We start from the raw sequence: 22,113 nt of genomic DNA, 5'->3' as shown, positions 1-22,113 counted from the left end.
TCTTATCATTTTCATGTTCTTAGAACTATTGTATCGGGTTTAGTGATTAGTAGACTGTATCAGGATTTCTCTTAGTTGCTCATGACTTGTGACACCCCAGTTTGGGCTGTGTTGGGATGACTTTTACTGTTGTTATCATTATTCCCACAAATTATGGATATTATATCATGCTTTAGAACTGTTTATGATATTTAACTGTTTAAAAGAGGTGTTCTGTTTTGGTCTGGCTGGCCTTGTCTTCACGAGAGGCGCCATCACGACCGAGTTCGGGAATTGGGTCGTGACAAGTTGTGTCCTATTTGCTATTTGCTTCTTGTCGAGTACGATGTATATGCATGGTGACGAGTATCTATACGTTGGTGTCATGCATGACCGTGAATCTTATATTGTGATTTTTCATGATTTCGTTGTATTATTCATGCCTCGGTGAAGATTTCTAGTTGTTGTATAAAGTTTGTGGAAATAATTGTGACCTATGAACATTGAAGAGCATTGGCTCAAATTGTATAGTGAATTGTGAAAGTATAAGTGATAATCGAACCTCTAGAGCATTGGCTCGAGTTGTGAAGTGAATTGTGAAGTAAAATTGAGAAAGAGAAGAGATCATTATGATGTCACCATTGCCGAGCTATTGTTGATTTATTTGTTGTTCCCTTGCCGGGATTTAATTGTTTAATTATTGTTCCCTTGCCGGGATTTAATTGTTTAACTGTTGTTCCCTTGCCGGGATCTCTATTACTATTTTGTTTATACCCTTGCCCCTTTGCTTGTGATTGTTGTTTGGGTGAGGAAAAGTGTTAAAGCACGAAGGGTGATGCCGTGCATTGTTTGCTATTGTGAGGAAAGAGTGTAAAGCACGAAGGGTGATGCCGTGCAGTATGATGTACCATTCCGTACCGATTTTTATTGAGTATATGGTGAGGAAAGAGAGTAAAAGCATGAAAGGTGATGCTATGCATATCGTTATTATATGATTGATTTGGTGTGGACGAAAGTAAAAGCACGAAGGGTGATGTCGTGCACACTTATATTATAAAATTGTTTGGGTGAGAACGAGAGTAAAAGCACGAAGGGTGATGCCGTGCAAATTGCTAATTTTCTGATTCTTGTTGGTATTCTAGTTATGTTGTTTCTTTCCTTACTTGATGTTTTCCATTCGGACTGTTATCTCCCCCACAACATGTTTCCCCTACCCATATTGACTGGTTATTTCTTGTATTTCCTTTTCGCTGTATATTATATAACTGCACAGGTTTATCTGGAGTCTGGTCCTCGCCTCATCACTACCTCGCCGGGGTTAGGCCAGACACTTACCAGCACATGGGGTCGGTTGTACTGATGCTACACCTTGCACCTATGTGCAGATACCGGAGCAGCGTTTGAGCAGCAACATTAGCTCGGGAGCCAGCCTTCAGTCCACCGAGACACCGCGGTAGCCTTGCAGACGTCCGCAGGCCCGACGTCTCCTCTATCCTATCTTGTATTCTGTTATCTCATGTACTCGAGACAAACAGTATCATTTTTCTTTCAAACTGATGTATGTAGTATTCTTAGTAGTCCGTGGATGATGTGACACCAGGTTCTGGATAGAGACATGTATTGGTTTTCTAGATATTTTGGTTTCATATTTATTTAAGACTTCCGCTAAAGTATATTTTCCGTTGTCATTTAAGTGCTTATTCATTGTTAATTTAATTGGTTAAACATGTATTAAAACGAAATAGTTAATGATTTCAAGTTATGGCTTGCCTAGCTTCTATGAGTAGGCGCCATCACGATTCCCGAGGGTAGGAATTTCGGGTCGTGACATATAAATACTTGCATATATCACTCATTTTCCCCCACAAATCATAATTTCTTCTCTTTCAACCTACAAAACTATATAGTCCATTTTGTATTGCTTTCTTGCCAAATCCACCCCCCCCCCAAACAAAATAAAGATTTGGTGAGTCTTTGTTGAAATCTTTCCCTTTTGCATAATATCTCTCTCCTTTTTTGTTCTCTTTTTTTTTACCATGCATTTTTTTGATCACTTCATTTTCACTTGACATGAAATATAATTGAGACATTTAGAGCCTTTTTCATGACATCCTATTACAAATGGTTTGATGGAAAGGTGTGGTGCATGGGTTAGTACGATCCTTTAAATTTTTTTATTTTTTTCCATTACATAAGAGATCGTGGAAAAGGAAGTGGAAACGGGACAATAACAGTACTAGCGAAGCCAAAAATTTCAATAAACGTGATCAAAATTTAATACATATGTATGAAAACTAATATTCAATCTACATATACATATGTTTTTCGTGTTTAACTGATCATTCTTTGCCGTCTACAATGGCATGAAAGTTTAACTCACACCAATATCGTGCGAGATTCTCACCTATACTACAAGATTATAAATTTTGGTGGTGTAAGATATTGTCTTGACATATTCTTAATTCGAACTATCACTTACATGATGTGTGAGATTCTTACTGATACTACTAGACTGTAAATTTTAATGGTGTAAGATGATGTCTTGACATATTCTTAATTATATGTTTTTTCTCAGTAAGGTAGAAGGTTAGAAGAAGAAATGAAGAATGTGGAAATTGAAGATTGCACAAGGGCAAGATGGGCCATATTTGTACAGCACAAACAAGGGGCATTTGCATCTATACCCGCTTTTTGTGTCATATTTTAACTTGTATTCGCTTTGCAAAAAAAATTGCAAGCGTACCCATTTTTTCGCATAACTTCAGCACACTGGGCTGAAGTAGCAAAGGCAATCACGCAAAACTTCAGCATTCTAGTAGCCGAGTCTCAAGTTCAGCTCTAGAGCTGAAGTTTTTGTGTTGTAACTGGGAAACTTCATCTCTAAAGCTGAAGTTTTTATGTTGTAATATTTTGTTTAAATCTTAAAATTATGTATTGTATACTAATTTATAATATATACAATCTGTAATATATCAAACAAAATATTAAATAATCCTCGCATACCGATTCATGTATTAGTCATTACTAATGGATTACTGTTTCATCCAGTTCAATAAAGAAAATAACGTCGAAGCAGAAAAACTTCAGATTTATAGGAAGACAAGAGAAAAATTAATATTTAAAAAGGCAAAGGAAAATCAAATATGGCATACGGGATGGTCGTCCTCTTGCTTGCTCTAGAGCTGAAGTTTTTGTATTGTAACGGGAAAACTTCAGCTCTAGAGCTGAAGTTTTTTGTGTTGTGTCACGATCCAAAAATCCCTCCAAAGAAGTCGTGATGGCACCTAGTCTCTAAACTAGGTAAGCCTAACATTTACTGTAATAATATGGGTATTTACTAACTTTAAATTAAATTACTCTGAACAAAATACAATTTTCAAAACTTGTAGTACAAGTCATAAGTCTTTCTAGGAGTAGTCATACAACATAAATACATCATTGTTACGAAACAAGGGAACATATGGAAATAAGCTCAACTGAAGGTGACTCCGAGGACTGCGAACGCTACAGCAGGTTTACCTTGAGTCTCCACCGCAACGAACAGCTACTATCGATCAAATACCTAGATCTGTACACAAAAATATACAGCAGTATAGTATCAACACAACCGACCCCATGTGCTGGTAAGTGTCTAGCCTAACCTCGGCGAAGTAGTGACGAGGCTAGGACCAGACTACCAAATAAACCTGTGTAATATAGCGTACAAAAATAATATGAAGCAGATAACAATGGTAGCAACAATGATCAACCAGTGATATAAATAGCAGGCAACAAGAACAACATAAATATTTCTCAACAAATAATAAATACAAGTGCAATCAATTAATCAAGCTTTTCAAATAAGCATCTTTCGAATATAATTCTTTCGAGTAAAGGTCACCTTGTGACGCCTCATTTCATAATCATAAATAATATAGGTCTCAACTCACTTTCATATTTTTATGGCACCTCGTGCCCATATTTATATATATCACAACCACACGGACAACTCACGTGCCATTAAATAAAACCATAATATTTTCCTCGGCACCATGTGCCCACATATTTCTGTCTCACATTGCACAACAATATTCTCATGTTACTCAGTTTATAGGTTCCATAACCCAATACAATTCAAGAATGTTCAAGGATCCTCATTCACTTAACATAAAGTATAGTACAACTTCCAATCCAATTAGGAAATCAACAAGAAAAGATGAAGTTTTTTTTTGATATCATTTGATAAAGAAAATACCATTTTCAATTAAATTACAATATCGAATGAGTCATTACCTTTAATACGAGAAATCAATAAATCAAAATATAGTAGAAATTCCTTTTTAAGTAAAGTATGCCCTCAAACGGTTTAAGGAAACTTTAGTTGAGAAATCAATTGAGTTAAAAAAATGTAACAATTGTTGAAATTTGAAGTATTGAACATATAAAAAAAATAAGGCGAAGTATTGTAAACACTATGGATTCCAACACAAAGGATCACAACAGTAAAGGGATCTAAACAGTTAATACGCTTGAATTGTTAATAACAAGTAAACACAACAAACAGAAAGTGCAAGGCATCACCCTTCGTGCTTTAACACTCTCTCACAAAAATAATACACGGCATCACCCTTCATGCTTTAACACTCTCACCAAAACAATACACGGTATAACCCTTCGTGATTTACACTCTTCCTCACCCAAGCAACAAACACAAGGCAAATAGGATAAGAGAATCTATAACATCGAAATAAAATTAAGTAACAACAGAGAATCAGTAAATAAACGTAAAGGACAACATAACTCAATTAGAATCAGAAAAAATCAAGGACAAGTGCACGGCATCACCCTTCGTACTTTTACTCTTGTCCTCACCATAAGAATCGATACAAACTACACGGCATCACCCTTCGTGCTTTTAGTCTCATCCTCACTGTAAAATCAATGTAATTGGCACAGAATTGTACATCGTGCGGCACGGCATCACCCTTCGTGCTTTATCACCCTTTCCTCATCATATGAATAATATAAATGTGCACGGCATCACCCTTCGTGCTTTATCACTCTTTCCTCACCATATGAATAATATAAATGTGCACGGAATCACCCTTCGTGCTTTATCACTCTTCCTCACCCAAGTAACAATCACAAAGCAATTTGGGCAAGGGAAAATAAAAAATATCACAATAAAACCCCGGCAAGGGAAACAATATCATGAATAATAACGTCCTGGCAAGGGAGATAATATCATCAACCTCTCCTTTTTTTCACATTTACTTCACAACTCGATTCACAACTTGAGTCAATGCTCTATAATGTTCAACAATTCTATTCTTAACTTGAGCAAATGCTCTACCATGTTCAACAATTCAATTCTTAATTTGAGCCAATTCTCTACAATGTTCAACAATTCAATTCTCAATTGTCAACTTGAGTCAACGCTCTACCATGTTCAACAATTAACCATAATACTTCCACAAGTTATATTCCTCAATAGAAATTATCATATAGAGCATAAACAATACAAAACGGAATCACATTAATCATAGTATAAGACTCACGGGCATGCTTGAACCAACATATAGATACTCGTCACCATGCCTATACGTCGTACTCAACAATTAACACATAGAAAATAGGACACAACTCCTAATCCTTCAAACTAAGGTTAGACCAAACACTTGCCTCGCTTTGCAACCAATTCAAAATTTCCAATAAGCCTTTGCTTCGCGAATTCGTGCCCGAAATCCTCAATCCAGTTATAAACAATTCAAAATACTCAACACGAATCGTAGGAACTAATTCTATATGAATTTACAAATTTTCCAGATTAAAATCCGAAATTTAGCTAAAAAATTGCTCGTGGGGCCCACGTATCGGAATCCGACAAAACTCGTAAAATCCGACAACCATTCTGACACGAGTTCAACCATATAAAAATTATCGAATTCCGATGTCAAATGGACCTTCAAATCCTAAATTTTCATTTTTGAAAAGGTTTACAAAAACCACAATTTCTTTCATCCAAATCAGAAATAAACAATGATTGATATAGATCCATGAAATGTAATCACTTCCGGATATAGAACACTTACCCAAGTCGAAATCATGAAAAACCCCTTTGAAATCGCCCAAATCCAATCTTGAATGACCAAAAATGGAAGAAATTTTGGACCCCTTCGGTTTATACACTGTCCAGGGGTATTATAGCGATTTTTTACGAACGCAGTTGCGCTCAGGCAGCGCTCACAGGCAGAAACTTTCGAATATGCGCGGTCGCGCACCTGGGCGCGCATATGATACATGTCCGGTAAAATGGTCATAACTTTCTGTATACACCTCCAAATAACGTACGGTTTGATGTTCTGAAAACTAGACTCGTAGAGCTTTAATTTGATATGTTGTGCATCACACAACTCCTTATATATATATGTAGATATGCCCGTGACTCATTTGCAACTTTAGTCTATTATGAAATTTTCCCAACTTGGCTTAGACTTAGGACTTTCCTTAGACCCCATATACCTTGTAGTATACCTCGTACACCTGCTATCATATCCAATTGGTATCCATCATAGTAATAGACCTCTTCCACATATAAAATAATATAATTAGAACACGTCAACTTTCTTACTTCGCCAATACGCGCCGAATTGTCCTATGGACTTCCAAATCCAATTTCGGACACACGTCTAAGTCCGAAATCACCATACGAAGCTATTGACATCATTAGAATTCCAATTTGAGGTCATTTGCTCAAAAGTCAACTCTTCGGTCAACTCTTTCTATTTGAGCTTCAAAAATAAAATTTTTATTATTATTATTTTTAAATTTAACTCCGAATCTTACGAAAACCAAACTTGATCATACATGCGGGTCATGATGCATATTACTCGACCATACAATTCAAGAATGTTCAAGGAGCCTCATTCACTTAACATAAAGTAGAGTACAACTTCCAACCCAATTAGGAAATCAACAAGAAAAGATGAAGTTTTCTTTTGAAATCATTTGATAAAGAAAATACCCTTTTCAATTAAATTACAATATCGAATGAGTCATTATCTTTAATACGAGAAATCAATAAATCAAAACATAGTAGAAATTCCTTTTTAAGTAAAGTACGACCTCAAACGGTTTAAGGAAACTTTAGTTGAGAAATCAATTGAGTTAAAAAAATGTAACAATTGTTGAAATTTGAAGTATTGAACATATAAAAAAATAAGGCGAAGTATTGTAAACACTATGGATTCCAACACAAAGGATCACAACAGTAAAGGGATCTAAACAGTTAATACACTTGAATTGTTAATAACAAGTAAACACAACAAACAGAAAGTGCACGACATCACCCTTCGTGCTTTAACACTCTCTCACAAAATAATACACGGCATCACCCTTCATGCTTTAACACTCTCACCAAAACAATACATGGCATAACCCTTCGTGATTTACACTCTTCCTCACCCAAGCAACAAACACAAGGCAAATAGGGTAAGAGAATCTATAACATCGAAATAAAATCAAGTAACAATAGAGAATCAGTAAATAAACGTAAAGGACAACATAACTCAATTAGAATCAGGAATAATCAAGGACAAGTGCACGATATCACCCTTCGTACTTTTACTCTCGTCCTCACCATAAGAATCGATATAAACTACACGGCATCACCCTTCGTGCTTTTACTCTTATCCTTACTGTAAAATCAATGTAATTGGCACAGAATTGTACATCGTGCGGCACGACATCACTCTTCGTGCTTTATCACTCTTTTCTCACCATATGAATAATATAAATGCGCACGGGATCACCATTCGTGCTTTATCACTCTTTTCTCACCATATGAATAATATAAATGTGCACGGCATCACCCTTCGTGCTTTATCACTCTTCCTCACCCAAGCAACAATTACAAAGCAATTTGGGCAAGGGAAAATAAAAAATATCACAATAAAACCCCGGTAAGGGAAACAATATCATGAATAATAACGTCCTGACAAGGGAGATAATATCATCAACCTCTTCTCTTTTTCACATTTACTTCACAACTCGATTCACAACTTGAGCCAATGCTCTATAATGTTCAACAATTATATTCTTAACTTGAGCAAATGCTCTACCATGTTCAACAATTCAATTCTTAATTTGAGCCAATGCTCTACAATGTTCAACAATTCAATTCTCAATTCTCAACTTGAGCCAACGCTCTACCATGTTCAACAATTAACCATAATACTTCCACAAGTTATATTCCTCAATAGAAATTATCATATAGAGCATAACAATACAAAACGGAATCACATTAATCATAGTATAAGACTCACGGGCATGCTTGACACCAACGTATAGATACTCGTCACCATGCCTATACGTCGTACTCAATAATTAACACATATAAAATAAGACACAACTCCTAATCCCTCAAGCTAAGGATAGACCAAACACTTACGTCGCTTTGCAACCAATTCAAAATTTCCAATAGGCCTTTGCCTCGCGAATTCGTGCCCGAAATCCTCAAATCTAGTCATAAACAATTCAAAATACTCAACACGAATCGTAGGAACTAATTATATATGAATTTACAAATTTTTCGGATTAAAATCCAAAATTTAGCTCAAAAATTGCCCGTGGGGCCCACATATCGGAATCCGACGAAACTCGTAAAGTTTGACAACCATTCCGATACGAGTTCAATCATACAAATATTATCAAATTCCGATGTCAAATGGACCTTCAAATCCTAAATTTTTATTTTTGAAAAGTTTTACAAAAACCACAATTTCTTTCATCCAAATCCGAAATAAACAATGAATATTGATATAGATTCATGAAATGTAATCACTTCCGGATATAGAACACTTACCCAAGTCTAAATCGTGAAATAACATCTTTGAAATTGCCCAAATCCGAGCTTGAATGACCAAAAATGGAAGAAATTTTGGACCCCTTCGGTTTATACACTATCCAGGGGCATTATAGCATTTTTTTTACGAGCGCGGTCACACTCAGGCCGCGCTCACAGGCAGAAACTTTCGAATAAGCGCGATCGCGCACCTGGGTGCGCATATGACACATGTCCGGTAAAATGGTCATAACTTTCTGTATACACCTCCAAATGACATACGGTTTGATATTATGGAAACTAGACTCGTAGAGCTTTAATTTGATAGGTTGTGCATCACAAAAATTCTTATATATATATATATAGATATGCCCGTCCAAAGTGAGGTCTTGTGCGTACTCATTTGCAACTTTAGTCTATTATGAAATTTTCCCAACTTGGCTTAGACTTAGGACTTTCCTTAGACCCCATATACCTTGTAGTACACCTCGTACACTTGCTATAATATCCAATTAGTATCCATCATAGTAATAGACCTCTTCCACATATAAAATAATATAATTAGAACACGTCAACTTTCTTACTTCGCCAAAACGCGCCGAATTGTCCTATGGACTTCCAAATCCAATTTCGGACACACGTCTAAGTCCGAAATCACCATACAAAGCTATTGACATCATTAGAATTCCAATTTGGGGTTGTTTGCTCAAAAGTCAACTCTCCGTTCAACTCTTTCCATTTGAGCTTCAAAAATAAGATTTGTTTTTATTATTATTTTTAAATTTAACTCCAAATCTTACGAAAACCAAACTCGACCATACATGCGGGTCATGATGCATATTACAAAGCTTATCAAGGTCTTAGCCATTGAATGGAAATGCTAATTCTTAGAACGAAAATTCGGGTCATTACATTCTCCACCTCTTAAACAAACGTTCGTCCTCGAACGTACTAAGAATTATTCGGAGGTTACCAACTTGATGATTTTACTTTTACACCAATACTCGCGGTTGATCCCACATTACCGCATTCAAAATATGTACGACAATACCATCTCAATTGAGATTATTTCTTTCCTCCATATTTTTTTTCTTTTAAACTTTAAGACCAAATTTCTTGCACTTCGATCATTTTTAAAAGGTCCGATTTTCACATCATCACACGATATTAGTCTCACCTGGCTATAGCAACTCGTGCCGACACACGCATCAACTTTTTAATAGCGCTTAACTGTTGTTACATCCTCCCCCACTTAGGGTCATTCATCCTCAAATAAGAAGTAGAGTCCTCCCTCAAAGATATAGTGTAACTTTTTTTTTCGCATATCTTAATGTCCCAAATTTTTCTAACTCTCAAATTTTTCAGAAATTTCGGCAGAATCTCCCCTGTAATTGGGCCTATCCACCTGTTAGAGTAACACCAAAACAACTCCTAACAACACATCCACAACCCAACAAAGCACCACAATGTATATATCAATAACACAAATCTCCCTATTACAAGCGTGACTAGGGGTGGGCATATATCGGGTAAAACCGATAACCCGAACCGTAATTCTTTATTGGGTTATCGGTATTGGGTTATTGGGTTAACGGTTCGGTAACGGGTTAATTTTTTTTATTGGGTTATCGATTCGGGCTCGGTTTGCATTTTTGTTATTGGGTAAAAACCGATAACCCAATAAGAATGATGTAATTTACTAATTTACCCTTAAGTATATACTAGGGTTATTTATTTTCCTAATTCCCTCTTCACTCTTCAGTCGTTTGTCTCTCAGTTCTCATTCTTGTTTCCGTCGCAGCCCCTAAGAGTCAAGACACAAGACTCACCACAAGTTCTCCGCCAGACATCAGTAGATACTGCACAGAAGTGGGAGCGTGCTTTTGTTAAAAAACAACAAAAGTTGGCAGTTTACACATTCTGGCAGTTTGATTTCTTTGTTTTATATATTGCAAATCTTTTTAGTTGTTTTATGTTACCGGGTAAATCGATAACCGAACCGATAACGATATATAACCGATTAACCGATAACCAATATCTTATCGATTTTGTTATCGGGTTATGATATTTGTAAACGGATAACCGATAGGCAAAACCGATAATGTTCAAAACCGAACTGAACCGACCGATGCCCACCCCTAAGCGTGACATTATCATAAAGATATCTGGACATGAAACATATATTATGTATGACCATAGCCATATCTCTGGTCTTAATAGTCGTTCATAATCTATTACAACATCGCCCATTAACCTCATGTTAACAAAGTCTCATTTTAAGCCTCCACTTTACTCACAACAAGGTATGAAAACCTCATAATTAATTATCCAAATTAATGATTCACAATTAACGCCACCTGGGCACTCACCTCGTAGGCTAAAACTCAATAACCACAATACAATTTGGCAAATTATGCACAGAGATATTCATACAAGAATTTTCAAATAAGCCTCATAGGCATGACTCCCTATAAGTACTATAGTACAAATTTTTTTAATTTCACAAGGGAGAATTTAAACACATAAATTTTTCACCACAAGGACCTTGTCCTTATATGACATCTACCACAGCTTGTAGCTGGTTTAAATATCTCACTTCATATAAAAATACAAGGATCTCGTCCTCAACTCCGTACCACAAGTAACATGCACATTGTGCCAACTGAAATTTTCCATTTCCTTTCTTTCTTCTTCTAAATAATTTCCGTTAAACAAAATCACAACATATAAAGAACCCTCACACCGATAGGGAATAAAATTCGCAATTTAAATCAATTTTCCTGAAATCACATCACAACTATTTTTAGTGACTAATACATAGTGATAGACATAACTATCTCCATATAATCTCCCAATAGGAGTATTCATATAAGTAAATTTTAAGATTACGAAGCTCACTCATGAGTAGAGCCTATTAGGAGGACTTGCCTCGATACTCATAACCGAATCAAGTTAAGGAAATTGTTCATTTATGATAACTCGAGTTCGTACATGTAACGACTCCATCTAGTGTAGCAACCTCAGCTATGCCATAGCAAATATATTAATGGGTCGGGCCTCCACCTCTTAGGCGTCATCTACCCGCTTTTCCTCCACCCCTAATTGGTAGTGTATGTAGAGTAGTAACTGTAATGGAGTATGTGGCATGTGTGCTCTGATGGAACACATTTCTCCCAAGTCTAGGACAATTTTTCAGGATGTTCCTAGTATCACCATATTCATAACAACCCATCCGCAGTTCGACTACTCATACTGAGTCCGTACCGGATAACTTAAATAACCATTGCAGGAAATTCCATGCCAGTAGTACATTAAAAAAGGACTGCCCCACGCGAGTGTTGTGATTAACTTAAGCACTACGAGTATACTGAATATGTTTCCATGACCCCGCTGATACAGAAATGTAGAATTATTAAGGACGCGGGAATATCTCAAGTCCCACCATCATCCCATTCAAATCTCAGTTCTTAATCATATGCAAGTTTTGGAAAACCTTTCAATACCACATAAATACATCTCAGGCCAAAATTGACATAACACATGACCCCACAATTTGATCGTTGATAGTAAACTCCCCTCACTTAGCACGAAGCCATATGAAACATTCTGATAATTCACAATACTAGCCTTTATCGCTCGTACGAAACCGGTCATAAGATACCTTAAGCCATTTATTTGGCGCATGTCATCCTCGTGACGGTTAAACTCGCCTCCTCCAATGTCTTGGCTTTCTAGTAAGTACCCTTCGCTAAATAGAAATCCCATACGAAACACATAATCTCTAATACGACCAACTATTTTTTTTCTACATCCACATGCAATGATTAGGCAACCAACTAAACCTTCTTAAGATTGTACTTATCAACCAGATGTCAAAACCAGTTGCATCCCCATGCGCACAACTGAAGGATCTCTCCATACTTCCGCATCCCCGATTCTGGACAACACGTGGTAACAATAGTCAAATAACTTTGGCTCCCTTATAATCCCTTTACAGTATCACAGACCATTAGCATAGTGCTCAATTCCATACATGAGTGGATGCAAAAGAACATAAGATATACGCTTCAAGCTGAATCAATATTGCACGATAAGGAATGAAAGAACTGAGGTTATCCTAATAGTTTTGTAGCCTCTCGAAGATAAGTACAGACGTTTCCATACCGATCCGCAAGACTCTACTAAACTCGCTTATGAATTGTAGCACCTATTAACCTAGAGCTCTGATACCAACTTTTCACGACCCAAAAACTCCTCCAAAGAAGTCGTGATGGCACCTAGTCTCTAAACTAGGTAAGCCTAACATTAACTGTAATAATATGGGTATTTACTAACTTTAAATTAAATTACTCTGAACAAAATACAATTTCCAAAATTGGTAGTACAAGTCATAAGCCTTTCTAGGAGTAGTCATACAACATAAATATATCACTATTCCGAAACAAGGGAACATATGGAAATAAGCTCAATTGAAGTTGACTCCGAGGACTGCGAACACTGCAGCAGGTTTATTTTGAGTCTCCACCGCAACAAACAGCTACTATCGATCAAATACCTGGATCTGTACAAAAAATTGTACAGAAGTGTAGTATCAGCACAACTGACCCCATGTGCTGGTAAGTGCCTAGCATAGCCTCGGCGAAGTAGTGACGAGTCTAGGACCAGACTACCAAATAAACCTATGCAATATAGAATACAAAAATTATATGAAGCAGATAACAATGGTGGCAACAATGATCAACCAGTGATATAAATAGCAGGCAACAAGAACAACATAAATATTTCTCAACAAATAATAAATACAAGTGCAATCAATTAATCAAGCTTTTCAAATAAGCATCTTTCGAATATAATTCTTTCGAGTAAAAGTCACCTTGTCATGCTGCATTTCATAATCATAAATAATATAGGTCTCAGCCCACTTTCATATTTTTATGGCACCTCGTGCCCATATTTATATATATCACAACCGCACAGACAACTCACGTGCCATTAAATAAAACCATAATATTTTCTCCGGCACCTTGTGCCCACATATTTCTATCTCATATTGCACAATATTCTCATGTTACTCAGTTCATAGGTTTCATAACCCAATACAATTCAAGAATGTTTAAGGAGCCTCATTCACTTAACATAAAGTAGAGTACAACTTCCAACCCAATTAGGAAATCAACAAGAAAAGATGAAGTTTTCTTTTGAAATTATTTGATAAAGAAAATACCCTTTTCAAATAAATTACAATATCGAATGAGTCATTACCTTTAATACGAGAAATCAATAAATTATAACATAGTAGAAATTCCTTTTTAAGTAAAGTACGACCTCAAACGGTTTAAGGAAACTTTAGTTGAGAAATCAATTGAGTTAAAAGAATGTTACAATTGTTGAAATTTGAAGTATTGAACATATAAAAAAATAAGGTGAAGTATTGTAAACACTATGGATTCCAACACAAAGGATCACAACAGTAAAGGGATCTAAATAGTTAATACACTTAAATTGTTAATAACAAGTAAACACAACAAACAGAAAGTGCACGGCATCTCCCTTCGTGCTTTAACACTCTCTTACAAAAACAATACACGGAATCACCCTTCGTGCTTTAACACTCTCACCAAAACAATACACGACATAACCCTTCGTGCTTTACACTCTTCCTCACCCAAGCAACAAACACAAGGCAAATAGGGTAAGGGAATCTATAACATCGAAATATAATCAAGTAACAACAGAGAATCAGTAAATAAACGTAAAGGACAACATAACTCAATTAGAATCAGGAAAAATCAAGGACAAGTGAACGACATCACCCTTCGTACTTTTACTCTCGTCCTCACCATAAGAATCGATATAAACTACACGGCATCACCCTTCGTGCTTTTACTCTCATCCTCATTGTAAAATCAATGTAATTGGCACAGAATTGTACATTGTGCGGCACGGCATCACCCTTCGTGCTTTATCACTCTTTCCTCACCATATGAATAATATAAATGTGCACGGCATCACCCTTCGTGCTTTATCACTCTTCCTCACCCAAGCAACAATCACAAAGCAATTTGGGCATGGGAAAATAAAAAATATCACAATAAAACCCCGGCAAAGGAAACAATATCATGAATAATAACGTCCCGGCAAGGGAGATAATATCATCAACCTCTTCTTTTTTCACATTTACTTCACAATTCGATTCACAACTTGAGCCAATGCTCTATAATGTTCAACAATTCTATTCTTAACTTGAGCAACTCTACCATGTTCAACAATTCAATTCTTAATTTGAGCCAATGCTCTATAATGTTCAACAATTCAATTCTCAATTCTCAACTTGAGCCAGCGCTCTACCATGTTCAACAATTAACCATAATACTTCTACAAGTTATATTCCTCAATAGAAATTATCATATAGAGCATAACAATACGAAACAGAATCACATTAATCATAGTATAAGACTCACGGGTATGCTTGACACCAACGTATAGATACTCGTCACCATGACTATACGTCGTACTCAACAATTAACACATAGAAAATAGGACACAACTCCTAATCCCTCAAGATAAGGTTAGACCAAATACTTACCTCGCTTTACAACCAATTCAAAATTTCCAATAAGCCTTTGCCTCGCGAATTCGTGCCCGAAATCCTCAAATCTAGTCATAAACAATTCAAAATACTCAACACGAATCGTAGGAACTAATTCTATATGAATTTACAAATTTTCCGGATTAAAATCCAAAATTTAGCTCAAAAATTGCCCTAGGGACCACGTATCGGAATCCGACGAAACTCGTAAAATCCGACAACCCATTCCGATAAGAGTTCAACAATACAAAAATTATTGAATTCCGATGTCAAATGGACCTTCAAATCCTAATTTTTGAAATGTTTTACAAAAACCACAATTTCTTTCATCCAAATCCGAAATAAATGATGAATATTGATATAGATTCATGAAATGTAATCACTTCCAGATATAGAACACTTACCAAAGTCGAAATCGTGAAAAAACCCCTTTGAAATCGCCCAAATCCGAGCTTGAATGACCAAAAATGGAAGAAATTTTGGACCCCTTTGGTTTATACACTGTACAGGGGTATTATAGCGATTTTGTACGAGCGCGGTCGCGCTCAGGCCGCGATCACAGGCAGAAACGTTCGAATATGCGCGATTGCGCACCTGGGCGCACATATGACACATGTCCGGTAAAATAGTCATAACTTTCTGTATGCACCTCCAAATGACATACAGTTTGATGTTCTGGAAACTAGACTCGTAGAGCTTTAATTTGATAGGTTGAGCATCACACAACTCTCTTATATATATATATATATATATATATATATATATATATATATATATATATATATATATATATATATATATATATATATATATATATATATATGCCCGTCCAAAGTGAGGTCTTATGCGTACTCATTTGCAACTTTAGTCTATTATAAAATTTTCCCAACTTGGCTTAGACTTAGGACTTTCCTTAGACCCCATATACCTTGTAGTACATCTCGTACACTTGCTATCATATCCAATTGTTATCCATCATAGTAATAGACCTCTTTCACACATAAAATAATATAATTAGAACACTTCAACTTTCTTACTTCGCCAAAACGCGCCGAATTGTCCTATGGACTTCCAAATCCAATTTCGGACATACGTCTAAGTCCGAAATCACTATACGAAGCTATTGACATCATTAGAATTCCAATTTGGGGTCGTTTTCTCAAAAGTCAACTCTTCGGTCAACTCTTTCCATTTGAGCTTCAAAAATAAGATTTGTTTTTTTATTATTTTTAAATTTAACTCTGAATCTTACGAAAACCAAACTAGACCATATATGTGGGTCATGATGCATATTACGAAGCTTCTCAAGGTCTTAAGCCGCTGAACGAAAATGCTAATTCTTAGAACGAAAATTCGGGTCATTACATGTTGTAACTGGTTTTTATGTTGTTACTGGGAAACTTCAGCTCTATTTTGTATATATTTAAAATTATGTATTGAATACTATTTTATAATATATACAATCTGTAATATATCAAACAAAATATTAAATAATCCTCACATACTAATTCATGTATTAGTCATTACTAATGGATTACTGTTTCATCCAGTTCAATAGAGAAGATAATGTCGCAGAAAAGCTTCAGATTTATAGGAAGACAGTAGAAGAATTAATATTTAAAAAGGCAAAGGAAAATCAAATATGGCATACGAGATGGTCGTCTTCTTGCTTGACAACTCAGTCAATTGCTTGTTTGCATATTTCAGAAGAAGAAGAAAACGAAGGAGAAAAAGAAGGAGGAGAAAGGGGCTGAAGTTATTTAAGAAGTGGGTACAAGTTAAAAGTTTTAAAAAAATGGGTATAGATTAAATGGGGGCGACCAAATAGGACGCCCGTGCAATTTTTACCACAAACAACTACGTTGGACGTCATTTATGGGCTTTTGACCCAAATGCTGGAAGCCCAGAAGAACGGGCCGAGTCGAAGAGGCCCGTCAACAATTTTGGAACAATCGCTATAAAATCAAGCCTAGTGGTGATCTTCTTTGGCGAATGCAGGTACATGTAAAATGATATTATTATAGACACTATTAAAATAATAGCCGAAAAATATATTTTTTTATGATATATATATTTTGTATGCTATATACAAAAATTATATAAATTTTATACACGTTTTGGTTATCGAATGTAAATAATTTCTGGCGCGGGCAAAACCTGATAATACCCTATAAACTTATCCGTACCAGATATTTATATCAATTCTTTCAGAACGGTAACAAAAAAATACTATTTGCCAACAACTAACCAATTTAGTCATACTACCAAAAAAGCCTAATACATTATCAATAATATACAATATTCAAAACATAGACAAAAAGAGTTTTCCCATGGGTGTTGCGGTGATTCGTTGAAAACATATATATGAGGCAAGAAACAAAAATTGAGGAAGTGTGAAAGTGACTTAGATTAGTTTGGAGTCAAAATTCATTACCGATGATATACAATATTTAGGCAAAAAAGATTTTTTTTTAAATAGGTATGATTGAAATTCGTTAAAATATATACATGAGGCAATATACAAATTCTGAGTAAGATTGGAGGTGTTTTTCACTGGATTTTGTATAAAAATTCGTAGTTACAATCGAGTTTAAATAATTCTTCTATGACACATGTAGCATGCATGTATCTCACATATATGTATACATGGATATACATGTGATACATATGTAATACACAAATGACACAATGTGATTTATCTTTTTTTTTTTAATGTTCATTTTCTACTTCGAATTTTCAATTCAAACTACCACAAAACTCCACCAAATCATCCCAATATTAAGATTCAAATTCTTTAAGATGTATTCTATCTATTTCAACAATATCCACTAAAAAAAAGCAAAATATTGCCTTTTTTGGCAACAAATAATTAATTGTAATATTGATAGAATTTGGTTAATATTGATAGTATTTTATGAAATATTAGAATTAAAGAGTTATGTTACGACCCAAAATCCACTAAGGGTCGTGATGGCGCCTGACACCGCTATCAGGTAAGCCAACTATAAATACTTAATTTAATTCTCGTTTTAATAATTTTGAAAACTATGATTTTCCTTCAATTTTTGCTAGTAAAAGATAATTATTTCAAGTTAAATATAAATGTTAAGAAGTTAATACAAAATACCCCATAGTCATCCCAGAACCCGGTGTCACAAGTGCATGAACATTTACTAGGGAATGAAATAAAATACAATAACTATCCGGAATTCAAATTTGGACAGAAATAAAAATACAGTACAATACTCTGAAGGAGACTCTACTGGCTACGAATCGTCTTGCAAGATGCAGCTCACATAAGTCCCCGCATCAACCATGCCACTATGCCCAACTAGGCCACTAGCCACACATGAACTTGTGTAGCAAAATGCACAGCAAATGTAGTATGAGTACGAAAACAACGTGTACCTAGTAAGTATCTCATCTAACCTCGAGAAGTAGAGACGAGAGGTCGACTTTGACACTTACTAGTGGTCCAACAATAATATATTAATAAGGTGAATAATCATGAATTTATTAGAAACTGCAGTAAACTCAAGTAAATCAAGAAACAAGTAAATAATCCTTTTTTATATTTAGAAGTTTCCAATTTAATAATCCATTGTTTATTAATTTATCTCAGACCAGGGAGACAATATTAATTTATAAATCTCAAGCAAGCATTACAAGCATGCGCAAATCATGCCGAGGTCGTATGACCCGATCCAACAAATTTTAAACTGTGCACTGCTAGAGGGTCGAAAAGCGCGAACCATAGATGCATTTATTTAATCTGCCGAGGTGTTCAGCCCGTTCCAAAATTAAACACACATAAACAGTCAATCAAGAAGTCATCAGGGAACAATATCCAAGAAAATGGAAATTTCTCTTTTAACAGTTAAGAAAATGAGGTTAAACCTTTTAGAAAACTCATTTACTAATCCGATATGATTTAAGCAATTTAAATATTCAATAAGATTACAAATATTTCAGGTATAACATGCTTTTGGGTCCTAGGCTACCTGGACTTAAACATAATAGTATCTATGCACAGACTCTCGTCACCTCGCGCGTAAGTAGCCCCCCACAAATAGAAACACATAACCAATTATTTCACATATGGGGACAATTCCCTCTTACAAGGTTAGAAAGGAGACTTACCTCGCTCCAAAGTTCCAAAACCGGCCTCCAAGCCCTTCCGACGACTCAAACCGATGCCCCAACACTCCAAAACTAGCCAAATAACGGGCAAACCAATGAAAATGTATCCTAATACTCATAACAATTCAATTTATATATATTCCCAACTCCACTCGAAAAGTTAACAAAAGCGCCCCCGGGCCCACTTGCCCGGATTCCGAAATTTTTCGAAGATAAAATTTACCCATAACTTTACGAGCTCAAATATATAATTTACTCTCAATTCCATACTCAAATTCGTGGTAAAAATCCAAAAATACAAATTCTAGGTCTTTCCACCAAAACCCCAAATTTCTACTAATTTTCATGCTCAAATCCGTATATAATCTAAGTATTTAACTCAAAACTAGTAGAAACCACTTACCTTGACATGGATGATGGATATGGAACTCCAAAATCGCCCAAAGACCGGCTCCCATGGAGGAAATGGGGTTAAAATGAGCCAAACCCCCGTTTTAAACAAACACACTGCCTAGCCCGACAGAGGCGGGCCCAGGATTTGAGTACAACGGGGCACCACTATATGCTAAATTACTAACGATAAAATTCGACGTGAAACTATTTTAAAACTTAATGATTATGATGACTTATCATCCAAAGATAAACAAAATAAAGTTCTAAAGAAAAAGAAAGCACCTAACATAGAGAGATTTCTTCGCAAAATGGGTACTTTAAAAAGGGAAGGTATTTGATTAAGCATGTCTCACACTTTAAAATTTATAGTTTTAATTAAAGAAGGGGTTAGTGATCAAAAGGACGTTCAAACTTTAAATTATCAAAAACTTACTAAAGAAATCAATATTAAGGGCATGTTAATAATCAATTTGAGGCTTTTAATTTTAAGGGAGAAATTTAAAAAAGAAAAATTAATTAAGTAGACTATTATGTGGTAGTGCTAAACTATAATTAAATTCCAAAAAAAATATAAAAGTAAAAAAATAAAGTAATTTGATAAGCATAAAATAGAAGCAGGTAACTTTAGCGCGCAACACCACTTCTCCCATACAACATTTTGTATTTGGGGGCACAAGCAAAATATTTTAGGGGTCCCATATATATGTCGTATAGATATATATAACATATATATACAGGATTTTTGCCGAGGCTAGCGGGGTCCCGTGACCCCTTAACCCACAAGGTAGGTCCACCTCTGCAGCCCGACCACTCGCACCTGCGGTCGGGCAGTCGCACATGTGCTCCCGCTTCTGCGGCCTCTCCTTTTGCACATGTGGTCTTTGTCGCTTCTGCGGCTACTAGCATCGTACCTGTGCCATCGCAGGTGCGCACATTATTTAGCTTCTGCGATCCCCACCGGCTTGGCTCCATTCCGCTTCTGGGAGCCATCTCCCGCACCTGTGGGCTCGCACTTGTGGGCTCGCACCTGTGGCCCTACTCACGTAGGTGCGGTTACACCAGGTGCTCAACTGCTTCAGCTCTTCCTCAACTCCCTTTTTCAATCCATTACCCCCGGGACCCCGTCCAATCATACCAACCAGTCCCATAACATAATGCGGACCTGCTCGAGGCCTTAAATCACATCAAACAACATCGAAATCATGAATCGCACTCCAATTTAAGCTTAATGAACTTTAGAATTTCAAACTTTAAGATTCGATGCCGAAACCTACGAAGTCACGTCCGATTGACCCCAAATTTTGCACACAAGTCATATTTGACATTATGGACCCATTCCAACTTCCAGAATCGGAATCCGACCCCGATATCAATCCACTTCCGATCAAACTTCTCAAAAACCTTCAAATCTCTGACTTTAGCCAAATGACTCCAAAATTACCCACGGACCTCCGAATTCACTTCCGATCGCGCTCTCAACACTAGAATCACCATACGGAGCTATTCACACACTCAGAATCCCAAACGGACATCGATAACACTGAAATGCACTTCAACCCAAACTTATGAAATTCTTTCAAAAATGCTAACTTCCATAATAGGTGCCGAAACGCTCCCGGGTCTTCTAAAATCCGATCCGGATATACGGCCAAATCAAAATCATCATACAAACCTGTTGGAACCTTCAAATCCCGATTCCGAGGTTGTTTACTCAAAAATCAAACCTTAGTCAATTCTTTCAACTTAAAGCTTCCAAAATGAGGATTTTCTTTCCAAAACAACTCCGAACTTTCCGAAATTCGATTCCGACCATGCGTACAAGTCATAATACCCAAAGTGAAGCTGCTCATGGCCTCAAGTTGGTGAACAACACGCTAGAGCTCAAAACGACCGGTCGGGTCGTTACAAGTTACTTCCTCAATTTCATTTTACGTGTCTAAATTAAAGATATGTAAATTTTTTGGTGAACCATTCACAATATGTGTGCAGTTTCTCCAAGGGAAGAATTTCAAACAGAAAATTCCAGCAGTAAAAGTAGAAGAAGGAGAAGACATTACAAATGAAGTTGCCACAACTGCATTGCCTAGAGCTGTTAATTTCTTTTCAGCATTACAGGCTAGTGATGGTCATTGGCCTGCTGAAAATGCCGGTCCTTTGTTTTTTCTTCCACATCTTGTAAGTTTTTTTATTT

General features: G+C 36.1%; 1 pseudogene; it reads left to right on the top strand.

Moving 5' to 3' along the window:
• The first annotated feature begins 2,585 nt into the window (after positions 1-2,585).
• The window catches only part of LOC104229112 (beta-amyrin synthase-like), a 55,218-nt pseudogene continuing 35,690 nt past the window's right edge, over positions 2,586-22,113 (top strand).

The sequence above is a fragment of the Nicotiana sylvestris genome, chromosome 6 (assembly GCF_000393655.2).
Source record: "Nicotiana sylvestris chromosome 6, ASM39365v2, whole genome shotgun sequence".
NCBI lineage: Eukaryota > Viridiplantae > Streptophyta > Magnoliopsida > Solanales > Solanaceae > Nicotiana > Nicotiana sylvestris.
The sequence above is the reverse complement of the archived record's forward strand: the minus strand, read 5'-3'. Positions and strand labels throughout refer to the sequence as shown.